The 14,454-nt window shown below is 46.1% G+C and overlaps 1 pseudogene; it reads right to left on the reverse strand.

Moving 5' to 3' along the window:
- Positions 1-4,628: 4,628 nt before the first annotated feature.
- LOC125097244 (40S ribosomal protein S15-like) lies at positions 4,629-14,216 on the reverse strand (annotated as a pseudogene).
- Positions 14,217-14,454: the final 238 nt, after the last annotated feature.

Consider the following 14,454-nt stretch of genomic DNA (forward strand, 5'->3'; position numbering starts at 1 on the left):
CCCCTGAGAACCTGCTGATGTCTGAGAGCTGGCAGACCAGACTGAGCCATCGTGGCAGAGGAACACTTCTGCACCCCTGCCCTGCCTCCCATTTCCAGGGAAGGCAGGATGAAGAGGAGAAGGAGGTGGAGGACACTGAGGATGAGGAGGAAAAACACTTACCAAGGCCCCTTCTATGTGCCAGTTGCCGTTTGAAGCTCCTGGCTTGTGTTATTTTGTGTACTGCTCACAAAATCCCACGAACACTGTCATGTTACAAACTTGAAGTCCCTTACACAAAGCCATACAGTACATTTTAACTTGGGTCTATCTTATTCCAGAGCCCAAGCTTTTAACCTTTATGACATAAGCTGGAACAGAAATGTGCCCATATTATCAAGAAGGAGCATGAGGAGAGCTAGAGAAATACAAGATTGGGTTATCAGAAGACAGGCTTATCATTTATCCTTTCTTCTGGTTACAAAAGTTCTTCAAGGTTGCTCTTGCTCCGAAATTCCCACACTCGTGGTAAGGTAAGGTAAGGCCATCTGGGATCTCGGTCAGGGGCAACTGCTCTGCCATTAGGAATACGGAGAGTGTGGGGGAAGATACTGTCCTTGCTAAAACCACCCTTTAGGACAGGAAGCTAGAGAATTGGAGTAGGATAACAATGGACAGAAAGAAGAAAATAGCACTTAACCTAGTATAGAGAGCAAGAGTGAGGATTCCAGAGCCCCACACACTTGGGGCTTGAAACCTGGCTCCAACACTGGCTTACTGTGTGACCTTGGAAAACTTATCTCCCCTCTCTGAACATTATTTTCTTTATCTCTATAAAAGAGAACTAGTAATGCTGACCTCACTGGGTAAACAGGATTTAACATGAGAGAGTTTGTAAGGCACCTGGCGTACTTGAAAATTTAATAAATAGTGATTCTCTTCCTCCTTCTAGGGATTAGAGAAAGCAAATTCATTTTGGTTAAATGCATATAAAAAGGTTTCAGTCAGCTTATCAACAATAAGGATCTTTGTCGGTGAATATGCAAATCAGAAATAAAGAGGGTTAAGAAACCTTGGCCAGCAGTGTCCCTATCTCCCTTATGATCAGCCTCATCAAGAAGGCTTTCCCCCTCAGAAAAAAAGCAGAGGCTCCTGTTTGAGACGCTCTGTCTCTGGTCGGGGTGAACCCCCTCCTTCCCTGACTCCAGCCCATGCTGGGCACCAAAGGATCTTGGAGTGGAATTCCCTCCCTCCCGGTGCTCCTTTTGTCATTAGCATATGGGCCAAAACTTAAAAGGAAAGATGAGGGGGTGGGGGGAGGGGGGTGGTGAATGACGGTGTTGCAGTTCAGTCCTCCACATGCTATGAAATGTGCAAAAGAGAGAACAAATAAAAATTCTCGGGTTTTGGAATTTGAAGCAAGGCTCACCAGTGTGCTACTGTGACCATTTTATTTTATTTTAAGATTTTATTTATTTATTTGTCAGAGAGATACAGCGAGAGGGAACACAAGCAGAGGGAGTGGGGAATGGGAGAAGCGGGCCTTCCGCTGAGCAGACAACCCGTTGCGGGTAGGTGGTGGTGGTGGTGGGGGGTGTTCAATCCCAGGACCCCAGGCCAAAAGCAGCCGCTTAACAACTGAGCCACCCAGGCGCCCCTACTGTGACCATTTTAATGACGTCGTCTGTCTTCAGTATCTGCTCACAGGTAAGTTGATCACAGGTAGAACTCGCTGAGACATTCAATGCTCTTAGCACACACTTTGTAATTCATTGACAAACATAAGAAACAATTTCAGCTGTTTTTCCATTTGTAATTGTTTTCTTCGGACCCTGCTTCATCACTGTTCATCTGAGAGCTTTCATTAACTCACGTCTTCAGCTTAATTCTGCCTTAGAAAGGGAGTTGGCTTTCAACGTACTGCCTTGAGTGCTTTAGGGATGGGGGTAAGCCTGTGCCTCCTCTTGCTGTATGATGCTGTGGGAAGCGGGGAAAGGCCTGCTTTGCATGGCCCTGTGGCGCACGCTCTGCTTTCCCTCTCTTGTAACCCAAGGCAGGCATCTCAAATGGATCATTTAACCCCACTCCCCACTTTCCTTCACGTCTGTTTGATTTCAGGCTTAAAAAATAAAAAAGGGATTCATTCAAATTGACTTATTCAAACGGACAAAATGCAGTTTTATATAACTAACCTTAAAAACGCCACAGGGATGGTCTTCATCATTGTGCAGGATAAAAAAGGAGAAGCAAAGTGATTCAAATGACTGTTTGTTTATGTAGTTCCGGAGGGCGAGTGGGGCAGGCTGGAGAGATGGCATTCTGTTCCCTTCCCATTTCTTTCCTCTGGTCCTGTGCATTAGCTCTTGCCCTCTGGGCAAGCAGGCTGATTTTTTTCTGTTGGGAGAGACTGCTTGTCCTTCCTTTGGCCCACACTTTACTTTTTGTTTTGTTTTCCTTTAATAACTGAGTAACTTTAGATTTTAGCCTGATTTTAGCTTTGAGGCCGGATAGTTAGTCTGGGACCCTCAGGCCTTTGCAAGCCAAGAGAGGGAAAGGCCAAAGCTAAGATATGTGTGGCTATCAGGTAGGTCTGCTGATGCCTTTCTGGATTAGACAGACATAAGCCAGTTTACTTCCAAAAGCTTGTGTTTGCCCGAGCACGTACCTTCTTTACCTTAATGTCATGTTTATATGGAATACAGTGGTTGGATGCTATGTGAGTAGTCTTAATTCACAGAAAGAACTCAAGACACCAACAGCCATCCTGACTTTGCTTTTTTAAGATGCCCCAACCCTGTTTCACCCTCTCCAGATGAGCTCTTAACTCAGTAGAGTGTTGGTGTGGCCAAGCAGCAAGAATATAGCACATATGGGCAAAGTGAGTGGTTTTCAACCGTCATTATGCGTGGCCTTCCCCTGGGTGATTAAAAAAATATATATACAGTTGTCCCAGCTCTGCCCCGGAGATTCTGATTCAATGGGCCCAGGCATAAGTGCTTTTATAAAGCTCTTCAAGTGAGCTCTTTGGTGGTCTGCTGAAGCCAGAGCTATATGATTGTGCCTTATGTAATTAACTCTTCTATCATTAACACTAGCAAATGCTCTAGACCTCAGTCTTTTCAACTGTAAGACAGAAGTATTGTTTAGATGATTCCAAATAGTACTTGGTATAGCCAAATTAAAGCCGACTCCCTCAAAAGGCTGGTTATGTGGCATGGTTTCCCAAAAAAAAAAAGACTTAATGGAGCCCAGCCTCTTGCGACCTTGGGCAGATTTCTTAACTACTCTGCCTCAGTTTTCTTATCTATGAAATGGAGTCAATACTAGTACCTGTATCAGAATTTTGGAGATTAAGTGAGTTAATCGACAAAAAGTACTCTGAACATGATTTGGCGATGGCAAGTACTCAGTAAATATTTGTTGTTAATATGACCGCAAAACTCCTTCCTTTGACTCAGGTTTATTTGACTGCAGCTAAAACCCTCTCCCTGCCTTCAGGTTCTACTCTCTCATTAGCTGAATGAAATTCCTATCAAGGAGAAGAGCGAGCTCGTCTGGTATTTTGAAGGCATGTCTGTCCCTGGGACGCTGCAAGAAAATCTCACTTAAAAGGGGCAAAGTCTAGATGTTTGAGAGTGGCCGTGCCTCTGCATGGGATAATAGGGGCTGCCATAAAATGCTTGCTCAGTAGGGAGACTAACTTAGGGACTCCCATCAGAGCAGCATCCAAGATTTGATTTTCTTCTTGGAAGTAATTCTAGACTCATCTTTCCTCAGAAAAGAATCAAGCATTCTCTCCGAAATCACACAGCACAGGGTCATCGCAGATTTTGCACCCCTTCCCCACCCTAGGGCAGTGTTTCTGAAATATTATGAGAGATGCAGGGAATGTTCTGGGGATTCTGTTGCCCCCCAGATAGGCCGTAGTCTCTAATAAAGTGCACATCGTGGTTTTTCAACTGTTGAACTTTTTCCTGTCCAGGATTATAATCCCAAAAGAGTCACTATGACCCTGAAAGAGAATAGTTGTTTATTCAAGCATGATTTAAATTCTCTCTTTCCACATCTATTATAGCCTTGGGTTGTTCTTAAACAACCAGAGAAAATAGGTCCAACGCTTGGAAGAGTAATCCCTTCTTCAAATGAATCAAATTAGGACACCTGTTGACTTCTGCAAAGACAAAGTAGGAGACAGTGATTTGACTTACTCAAGGGTATTTCTCAGCTTATGTCATGACTAAGTTCCCTTCACTGGTTTTCTTATTGCCTTTCAAATATGAGTTGACCTACAAGCATTCGATACTGTGTGAGAAATTAGATAAGGGGTTAGAGTGTCAGAAGCCCCGGGTGGGAATCAAGACATTTGGTTTCTAGTCTTGCCTGTGACTTGGCTGGACCACCAGCTCTTAAAAGTTCAGCCTCTTGGGCCATTGTAAAAGAGTAGGGGTCTGAGGGCCCTGTTTATAGTAAAAAGTCTGTTTAAATCTCTATTTATTGGTGAGTTTTAGTCAATCTAGCTAAGTATTTGTCTCTTTTGTTGTTCTTTTCAATGAATCAGCTTTTGGTTTTCATTGATTTTCTTCTTCTGGTTTTTCGAGTCTCTATTTTATTAAATTTTCACTTAATTTAATTTAGAGAAGCCTGTGTCTTTATTGGTGGAACAGGCTACTTGAGAGAGATGAAGTGTGAGGAGTGGATGGTCTTGATGCCTGGCCTGTCCTGTTTCTGGTGATGGAGAACTTGTCCAGGTAATGGCCAATCATCTCGGGCTTGATTTCCACCTAGTTGAAAGTATTGCCATTATAGACATCCACTATGTGGCTCCACATGTCTGGCAGGATGGGTCATGTCCTGTAAGCGTGTCTTAACCACCTCTGGCTTCTCCATGTGAGGGGCCTCCTTCTTGGCCTTGGGCACACTCTTCAGCAGCGAGCACTGCTTCCTCCGCAAACCCAGCCGAGCCTCACCGCTGCTGGGCACGGTAGAGCTGCCTCAACTGCTTGTAGGCCAAGTCCAGTGGCTGGTCGAGGTCCACCCCAGCAGATGAGCTCACGGAAGATGCGCTGCTTCTTCTGCTCCACGTCTGCCCTCTTGTCAGCTCATCCTAAATTTCCACTTTAATCTTTTTTTTTTTTTAAGATTTTATTTATTTGACAGACAGAGACCACAAGTGGGCAGAGAGGCAGGCAGAGAGAGAGAGGAGGAAGCAGGCTCCCTGCCGAGGAAAGAGCCTGACGTGGGGCTCGATCCCAGGCCTGGGATCATGACCCGAGCCGAAGGCAGAGGCTTTAACCCACCGAACCACCCAGGCGCCCCCTCCACTTTAATCTTTATCCTCTCCTTCCTTCTGCTCATTTTTAGGTTTACTTTGTTCTTCTTTTTCCAGTATCTCAGTGTGGAAGATTGGCTTATTGGTTTAAGATCCTTCTTTCTTAATATAAGCATTCACTGCTATGAATTTCCTTATAAGCACTGCTTTAGCTGAATTCTATACATTTTGATATGTTGTGTGTTCATTTTATTCACCTCAAAGTATCTTCTTTTCTTTGTTTGTTTGTTTTACTTATATAAGTAATCTTCACACCCAAGGTGGGTTCGAACTCATGACCCCAAAATCAAGAGTTGCAGGCTCCTCTGATTGAGCCAGAGAGGTGCCCCACTTCAAAGTATTTTCTGATTTCCCTTTTGGTTTCTTCTTTGGTCCATTGGTTATATAGGAGTGTATTGTTTAATTACCACATATTTGTGAGTTTCCCAATTTTTGTCCTGCTACTGCTTTCTAATTTCATTACATTGTGATCAGAAAACATACTTTGTAATATTTCTACCCTTTTTAATTTATTGAGGTTTGTTTTGTGGCTACTGTGAGAAAACACCATAGACAGTAGCTTAAACAATAGGAATTTATTTTCCCACAGTTCTAGAAGCTAAGAAGTCCAAGATCAAGGGGCTGGCCCATTTAGCTTCGGTGAGAGCCAAAGGCAGAGTGCTGCCTTCTCACTGTGTCCTCACAAGGTAAAGACAGAGGGGGGAAGGAGGAGAGATAGTGAGCTCTCTGGTGCTTCCTCTTATAAGGACACCAATCCTATCAATCACTTGAAGTCTACAGTCACCTTTCGAAGAATACTTCAACTGTGTGGAGCATACAGTAGTTCAGCTTCTAAGGATTGTTTATATCTATGAGGCTGTGTAATCACAGCATCCTTGTAAAGCAGATGAATAATGATATTGATATTATACTTTTAAAAAATGGACAAGTTGGGCCCTGGAGCGCTTAGGAAGCCAGGACCACAGTGAACGAGTCCCTAGGCAGGAGCAGCATTCACTTCTTTTGAGTGTACCCAGTGTTACCTTTCTATCAGACTAAACTGCCTTCCTTACGGACCGGCTAGGAGATAGCAGATGTCCACATTGTGGGTGTGCATGCCTGTGTGACAGAGAGGGACAGAGACAGAGAGAAAGTGCGTGGCCAATTGCAACGTTAAATTTCTGTTTATCCTGGAGCTATAGTCAGGTTTAATCATTCTTGGAATTCTAGTACACGAGCAGGGTGTAGGTTTGGACTCATTATTTACACAACATCCTCTACTCTGTCTTGCCTCAGGGAAAAAGGGGCTTTCTCCAGAGCCAGTCGAGACCTCCCCACCTTATCTTTCCTAGCTGAAAGCCCACAAGCATGCTTGCTGCTTTCTCAGGACTGTCTCATGAATATGAACCAGGGTGTCTGACTACCATTAATAAGGCAGATAAACTGCACACAGCTTCTCTCTTCTGTGCTTCCTACGTTCCCTCATTCTCACTTGGCTGGTGACATAGTAGACATTCAATCAATATTTATTGATTTGGTTTTGTCACAAGGCTAGGCTAAGTTGTAGGCTAGTTAATGAACTGGTATCTTCAGGGAGAGGTGGGGCTGACAGATCCCACACCCCCCAGACTCCTGGAGTGTCTCTCTGAGAAGAACAGGAAATGAAGACTGAGAAGGCGAATAAGAAGCAGCACAGAGACAGTGGGGTACCCAGACCCCAGTCCTGCTGCCAAGGCTCAGCATATCTTCTGGGAACCACAGCCTCCATGTCCCTGCCTGTTACGTGTGGGTGCTCAACCTCATGGCCTCTGGGGTTTCCTCCTCCCTCTCCTTCTTCTTCTTCTTTTTTTAAGATTTTATTTATTTATTTGAGAGGGAGAGAGCACAAGCAGGTGGAGGAGCAAAGGGAGAGGGAGAAGCAGACTCCCTGCTGAGCAGGAGGCCCAATGTGGGACTCGATTCCAGGAACCCTGAGGTCATGACCTGAGCCAAAGGCAGACACTTAACTGACTGAGCCGCCCAGGTGCCCCTCTAGGGTTTACTTCTGCTTTAACATTTTCTCTGTGAAAATGTTCCTTCCTTTGGTTACTTGCTTTTATACTCACACTCTGATTCGACAGACATTTATAGAGTACCTACCACGTGCCCGGCACTAAGTAAACCAGAGGGTGAGAGATGGGGATGAGCACACAGAGATAAAAAATGAACCAGCGCAGCCCTTGAGCCTATCTTGCTGGCCAGAGGGGGAGAATGGGAGACATCTACATGGAAAACAAATACCGGGCAGGATTTGATGGCTAGCTCTTAGGGTAACTTCTACACCCCTGCCTGTCCAGGTGACCCTGGCCTCAGGAATCTGGGGAACTGAGGCAAAGCCAAGGGTTAGCTGGGAGGTGGTGGGGGGCTCAGTTGGATTCTCCTGAGTATTTAATTATATTTGAGGAGTAACAGATCATCTCTCACTTGGCCACTGATAATAAAAATAATGGACATGATGGCTGTGTGTCTAGGTATTTTGGGTGGAGTGCAGAACCCACATGGAGGCATTTGTGCCATAGGCTGTGTCCACCAAAGAGGCTACCAGAGCTCTCTGACACTAGTTGCTCTGAAGAGCAGTTGCTTCTCAGAGAGCAACAGAACTCAAGTTGGCCCAGAAAGAGGCCCGTGGGTCTTCTAGGACTATGCTCCTGCAATAATCTCAGTGGACCTGAGCTGCAGCTGAGCTCGAGGCATCATCTCAACTCAGCTCAGCTCAGCTGCACACCTGGCGATTGCAGAGCCTGAGAGCCAAACCTTGCTGCCATGCCCAGGAGCAGTCTGCAGTGTCCACTTTGGGGTTACTCGGTGATAGGACTCCAGTAATACATTCGAGTTACCTGTCTTCCCAGGGGGCCAAAGAGAGAGAAGGCCCACCTGGATCTGGGCACACAACCCAAAAGAGAGGCAGTGTGGGTAATTAAAATTCCACAATGGCAGTAAAAATGACAACGCAAGTGAATCGATTGCTTACTGTGTGCCAGGCACCGTGTTAAGCACTTTATATACATTTTCTTATTTGGTTTTTAATCCGAAGAGTTATGTCCTATCGTTGTCCCCATTTCTAGGGATGGGGACAGCAAGGCTTGGAGAATTGAAGCGAACAGCACAATAATTAAAATCCAGACAGGGTAACTCCTGGCGACTCAGTCTTAGCCATGATCCAGTATTGCACTTTGGATGTGTCCCTTTTACCATCCGTGAAAATTAAGCACCAGAACACACACCCCGGAACACCTTTCTTCTCCTGTGGCTTGAGGTTAGATCTGAGTTTTTTGTGTTTCTGAAGCATTTTTGTCGGGTGTGTGTTTTTAATGTTGTAAGCTACCTCAAATCCGTGATGGAAGTGAGCACATCTTAAAGCACAATTAAATAAAAAGACAGAAGAACACACACCGAGATCACGGAAATCAGTTCCAATCTCCATCTGGTTATAACTGCTTTGGGGTGGGGGTTGGGGGCGTTGTGTTCACCACTGCCAGACAGAAGGTTGTTTGAACTTGGCTGGCTCTGAGAGCCAGCAGAGTGAACTTGAAGAGAAAGATAAACATACAACAACTGTTCAAAGCTTCAGGTGTTATGATTGCTAATTGAGAAAGGCCCTAAATAATACCTGCTGGTGTGTAGGAATTTCACTCCCGGGGATTAGTGGCTCAGGTAACACTGGGATTCGGTTCCTTCAGATTCCCCCTTGAAGAACATTAAAGTGGTGTCCTCGCCACTACGGAGCGAGTAGGCCTCTGAGGTACCCAGGGCAGCTAAACAACACCTTGATTTCTGGACTTTTTCAGTTGTGTTCTTCATACACAAAGTCTCTCTCTCTCTCACACACACACACAATGTCTCTCTCACACACACACACTTGCCACACACAACTCACAGTCACACACATGTGCCCTCAGACACTTAGACGCAGGGACAAACGCAGGGACCAGTCTTAGGCACACGGACTCTCCAACAAATCCATGTGCGGAACACTCACCAGCTCCCAGAACACTCCTCCATTCACAAGCGCTTTCTCACATACACACACATTCCTACACACACTTTCTCTCTCTCTCTCTCTTTTTCTCTCTCTCTCACCTGCACAAGATACTTCTGGCAAGGCTGCTGCAGCTGTACAAACCTGCCCAAGCTCCTTTCCGGGCCCAGCCCAGTCAGCACTTTCCCAGGCTCACTTTAGCCACCCTGCTGTCTTCCTCAGAGCCTGGTCGCACTGTCCTTGACTCTGTGTCACCTATGTGTGAGGGACTGGAGGCTGCTGAAGTGGGCAAGCGTGTGTCGAGTGAGTGGCAGTCGGGGTGAAAGGTGGGAGCCCCTCAGCTGACCTCCTCACGGGGCCCACCCAGCATCGCAGCCCCATTCCAGCTTCTTTCGTTTCCAGACGCAGCTTGGTGTGGTGGACTGGGCTTCGGGAAATGTGTGGCCTGGGTCAAGTCTCAGTTCTGAGGCCTTGGGCAAGCTCTGTAAACTGAGTCTCGATCTCCTTAGGTGTAAAATGGAGTTAGTATGTCGCCGAGTTGTGCAGAATATCAAATCCGCTGCAAGGTGTGAACATGCTGTCCCTTTGGGAGCTGTGAACAGTGACTCTTCTGGCAGAGAAGTTGTAAAATGTCTCTCCTACTCACTCCTGACTCACACTGGCAAACTTTCCTGCCAAATGAGTCAGCTTTATGTCAACATTACTTCAAAAACTAAAAAAAAAACCTAAAAGAGACGCCAATACACTGCACAGATGACCATCACAAGCAAGCATCTTTGTGCTGTTTCTAATAAATGAAAGCATGAGGAGAAAACACTTTAAAAGCCTTCGTTTTTATGTATAAAAATGTCAAGAGCAAGTTTACATTTCAAGTGACACCAGCCTCCAACTTCACCAGTACTTGCGAAGGCCGAGAAGCAACGCCCTCTGTCCTGCTCTGCTCTGCTCATGTCTTCCCGGAAGTATTTAATAGTGCTAACTAAGTACTAATTTTGATAAGAAAAATGTGAAATACCACAGTTCTGCGGGAGGGAAAGGAGAGGAAAACCGCAGAGAGAGGGAAGCTGCAGACGCTGAATATAAAATATCTCTTTGCCAATTTTTCCGAGCGTGGTGCGGGAACATGGAACACGATACCATTCCTTCGGCTCTGGCTGTGTCTTAGGCTCTACTCTGCATCTCCCGTCCTTTGTCTTTCTTCTGCCTTGTGGCACTGACCACAACTGCTGTGATGTCAATGTGGTTACAAATTTAATGCCGATCTTTCTCACTAGAGCACCAGCTCCGGGAGGGGATGGGCCGGCCTGTGCTGGTCCCTGTTCCAGAACTCAGGTCTAGTGTGCTGTCTGGCCCACGGCAAAGCTTAGTAAATGCTTGCTGAATGAACGGATGAGCCACAGTCCTTGCAGCTAAGTAGCGTGTCAGGCATAATTGTCTCCATTTTACAGATAAGGAAATGAACGCTTCGAGAAGTTAAATGGCTTTCCTAGGAGATACTCCTTGGTGTGCTGGGAACCCAACCAAATTCTGTTGATTCCAAACACATTTGCTCTCTTGGCTGTAAATGGAACTATTTAAATGAGCACCTTCTCTGAATTGCCTTGGTTTGTGTAAACCCTGAAGAGTATTTGATAATAAATATTTTCCTAGGTTTAACTCCTTTACCCGGACCTTCATCTTCCTGATGGGTTCTGGTCTTACCTTTAGCTCCTCTCCTATCTTACTCTGTGCTGCCTTTGTTGCCAGCCCCTTTCTTTCTGCTCTGAGCAGAGGGCCCATCCCAAGACAACCCTTTAATTCTCTAGGAGTCCTTCTTAGTTCTGGTCCCTTCCTCTGCCCCAGGAACCTTAGCCAGAAAGCAGCTCATCTCACCACAGCTCTCCCACGTGATCAACAGCCACCCTGACTCCCTGGCTAGAGCCAACAAGAACCTCCTTGTTGCCAAATCCAATAAATACTCCAGTGGTCTCACCTTTCTTGGACTTGCATCTGTGTTTGCTACTTGTGCCCGCTCCTTCTGCAAACAACTTGTGTTCCCCACTCTTACCCCTCTTCTTGGCCAATGGTGATGTTCCAGGGTTCTCATTTCATTCTATGTGATCTCCCTGGACTACCTCATCTACTCCCCCGTGGCTCTGATATCATCTTTATCCAGAGATTCTCAATGTTAGTGATCGGAAGGAGACCGCTCATCACCCTGAGTGCTGACTTGTCAGGTCAGGGGAGGGGGCTGCCTTCAGATACTCAGTACAGGGTGTTCTCAGTTCTCAGACCACAGACACAGAAACCTGTGCCACAGGTTACTACTTCCCAATACCGTCCTTCCACGCTCTAGACTGTGTAGTTGGCTTGATATCTCCTTGGCTTTGGCTGTCACAAGAAGGTGTTGCCCAGATGCCCCTTCAGGGAAGTACTTTCTGCCCCAGCTGCAGGGAGTGCTGTCCACATCCAGCCTTCAGCTATGTCCCCTTCCAGGATTGTCTCGGTTGAAAAGACCCTTCTTGTCTGGCCACCACATCCCATCAAGAATCAGTGTGGTATATAAAACTCCACCATCTTGACCCAACTTGGAACAGTTCTGAAATGCCATCCTAGTTCTAAAGCTCCCTGAGAGGTGAGCTGATGGGCCAGTTTTCTAATGCTGTGTTACAAACTATCCCAAAGTGTAATGGCTTTAGATAATGGCAACGTGGAAACTTCAAGGAAACCAAACTTCTTATTTGTTGACTCAGGGTTCCTAAAATGCATATGGCAAGAGGGGAAGCCAGGCAGAAGCCATATTGCCTCAGAAGTCATGCAGCATCACTCTGGTCAAGAAATTTAAAAAGTACCCCCAAGTTCAAGAACGTAGACTGTAGACCCCACCTCTTAATAGAGGAGCATCAAGCTCACTGTAAGAAGAACATTTGGGATGGTCCACAAGTTGGTGTGGCCATCTTTGGAAAATATACTCTGCCACAGCCAAGGCTGTCCTTAGGCCTGCCTTACAGCTCAGTCTCTCCCTCTGCACACTCCTGTTTCTTCCCCCTCCTTTCTGTGTTGTGCTCAACAGCATACCCTAAGAAATACCCTACTCATCAAATTTCATCAGAGCCTATTTCCCAGGAACAGAGCCTGTAAGACTAGCCTCCTAAACCAACATGTTCAACCAAAATCACCATCTTTCCCTGCCTCGTTCCACCCCATCTTCTCCTCTTTTCTGTGTCTCAACTCAGTGAATGGCCTCACCTCTGTCTAGCACCAACCCCTCTCCCTTGGGCAGTGTCCATATCCTCTCTGTCTCTGGGATATTGTTCACATGTGTCCAATTCTCTTCTTTCCCAGGCCTTGTCCAAGCCACCCCCTCTCTCACCCTGATCTGCACAGTAGTCCCATAACTAGTCCTCTGTGCCTACTCTTGCCTCCCTACAGCCTCAACTGTACTTGTTGCCAGAATGATCTAAGTCTCATATTTGATTATTTTATTCTCCAGTACCCATGTGATAATGCCCACATTTCTGAACTTGGCCCACAACTCCTTTTGTAGCCAGACCTTGCTTCCCTTTGGAGTACCTGTTTCTTACACCTACCCATCAGACTCAGTCTCTTTCTTTCAGCTCCTCTGTTATGCTATGAGCACAGTAAAATCTCTCTACCTTTTCATGGATGTTCCTCTTGGTGGACAGCACTGTCCTTCTCCCACACTCCTGACCATCCTGCGTATTTATCTTTCCAGTTTTTTTTCTTTTAGATTTTATTTATTTATTTGACAGAGAGAGACACAGTGAGAGAGGGAACACAAGCAAGGGGAGTGGGAGAGGAAGAAGCAGACTCTCCACTGAGCAGGGAGCCTAATGTGGGGCTCGATCCCAGGACCCTGGGATCATGACCTGAGCCGAAGGCAGACACTTAACAATTGAGCCACCCAGGCACCCCTATCCTTCAGGTTTTGATCCAAATTTCAATTCCCCCAGCAAGCCCTCCATGACCCCTAGGCTGGGTGAGGGACCCGGACCTGAGCTCCTGAGATGCCTCTCCCACCATTGCACAGCCATACTTTGTGGAAATCCCACAAATCCCTGGAGGCCGTGTCATCTTGTTCAGCAATGTAGCCAGGCCACTTAGCCCAGTGCATAGCACATGGGTTGCTATGTATAACAGAGCAGGTTGTGCACTGGTCAACTCCAAGGCATTCCATTTGCATAAACTACATGGAGTGCACATCCCCTAGAATTATGCAGTATACCCACCCTAAGCACACACAGTGGCCCAGCCAAAAGTTTTAATTGTATAATCAAATGAATATGTGAATTATGCTATCTTTGGTGCTCTCTCTTAACCATGAGATTAATGTTTGGCAAAAGGAAAATTATCTGATTTCAGTAGTCTCTTTTCCAGTGCCAAAGAATGCAACATTTGCAACTAGAAAGGTAAAGGCAAGAGCCTAAAGCAATGGTTCTCAATCCTGGCTACGACTTAGAATTTGTTGGGGAGCTCTGGAAAAATACAGATGCCTGGGCCCTCACCACAGGCCCATCACAGGAGCTCTGGACGGGGGTGGGAGGGCCAGCATGGGATTTTTTTACTTCTCCCCAGGTGTTTCTCCTGGGCAGCCAAAGTTGAGAGCCTCTGGCCTAAAGAGCATTCAAGCACATCCAAGGAGCTTAAGAAACCCACCCAGCAATCATTAACCTTGCTCTCAAACACCTCACTCAGGAGCCACAGGGCTGAGCACCCACAGCTAAGACCTTTCTGGGTTAAATGTACTTCTCTGGGTTCTAGATCTCAGTGGCAGAGCTGGGGTTGTCATACTCTTCAGTTCATAATACATTGTCTTCATTGGTCCATGCGAGGCCCTCTCTCGTTTTATTTATTTATTCCATTTTACTCCATTCTCCCTCCAAGTTCCTTACCTTCGTCACGGGCAACCATCCTAATACGTTTGAATGTGGGTATAATATATCCTCGTGTTCAGATGGCTTCTTACAAAAATGTGTTTTGCTGCTCTTTTTGCCTGGACTTTTTTTATGTAAATGCATCGCACCTCATTCCGGTAGTTAATTTTTCACTCCATCCACGTTTCACTCCACCCAATCTGTTGCTCCTGTCTGCCACGCAGTATTGCAGTCTGTGTTTCCACCACATTCTCCTGTCCACACCCACAGCGCTA

This window comes from Lutra lutra, chromosome 4, assembly GCF_902655055.1.
Source record: "Lutra lutra chromosome 4, mLutLut1.2, whole genome shotgun sequence".
In the NCBI taxonomy this organism is placed as follows: Eukaryota; Metazoa; Chordata; class Mammalia; order Carnivora; family Mustelidae; genus Lutra; species Lutra lutra.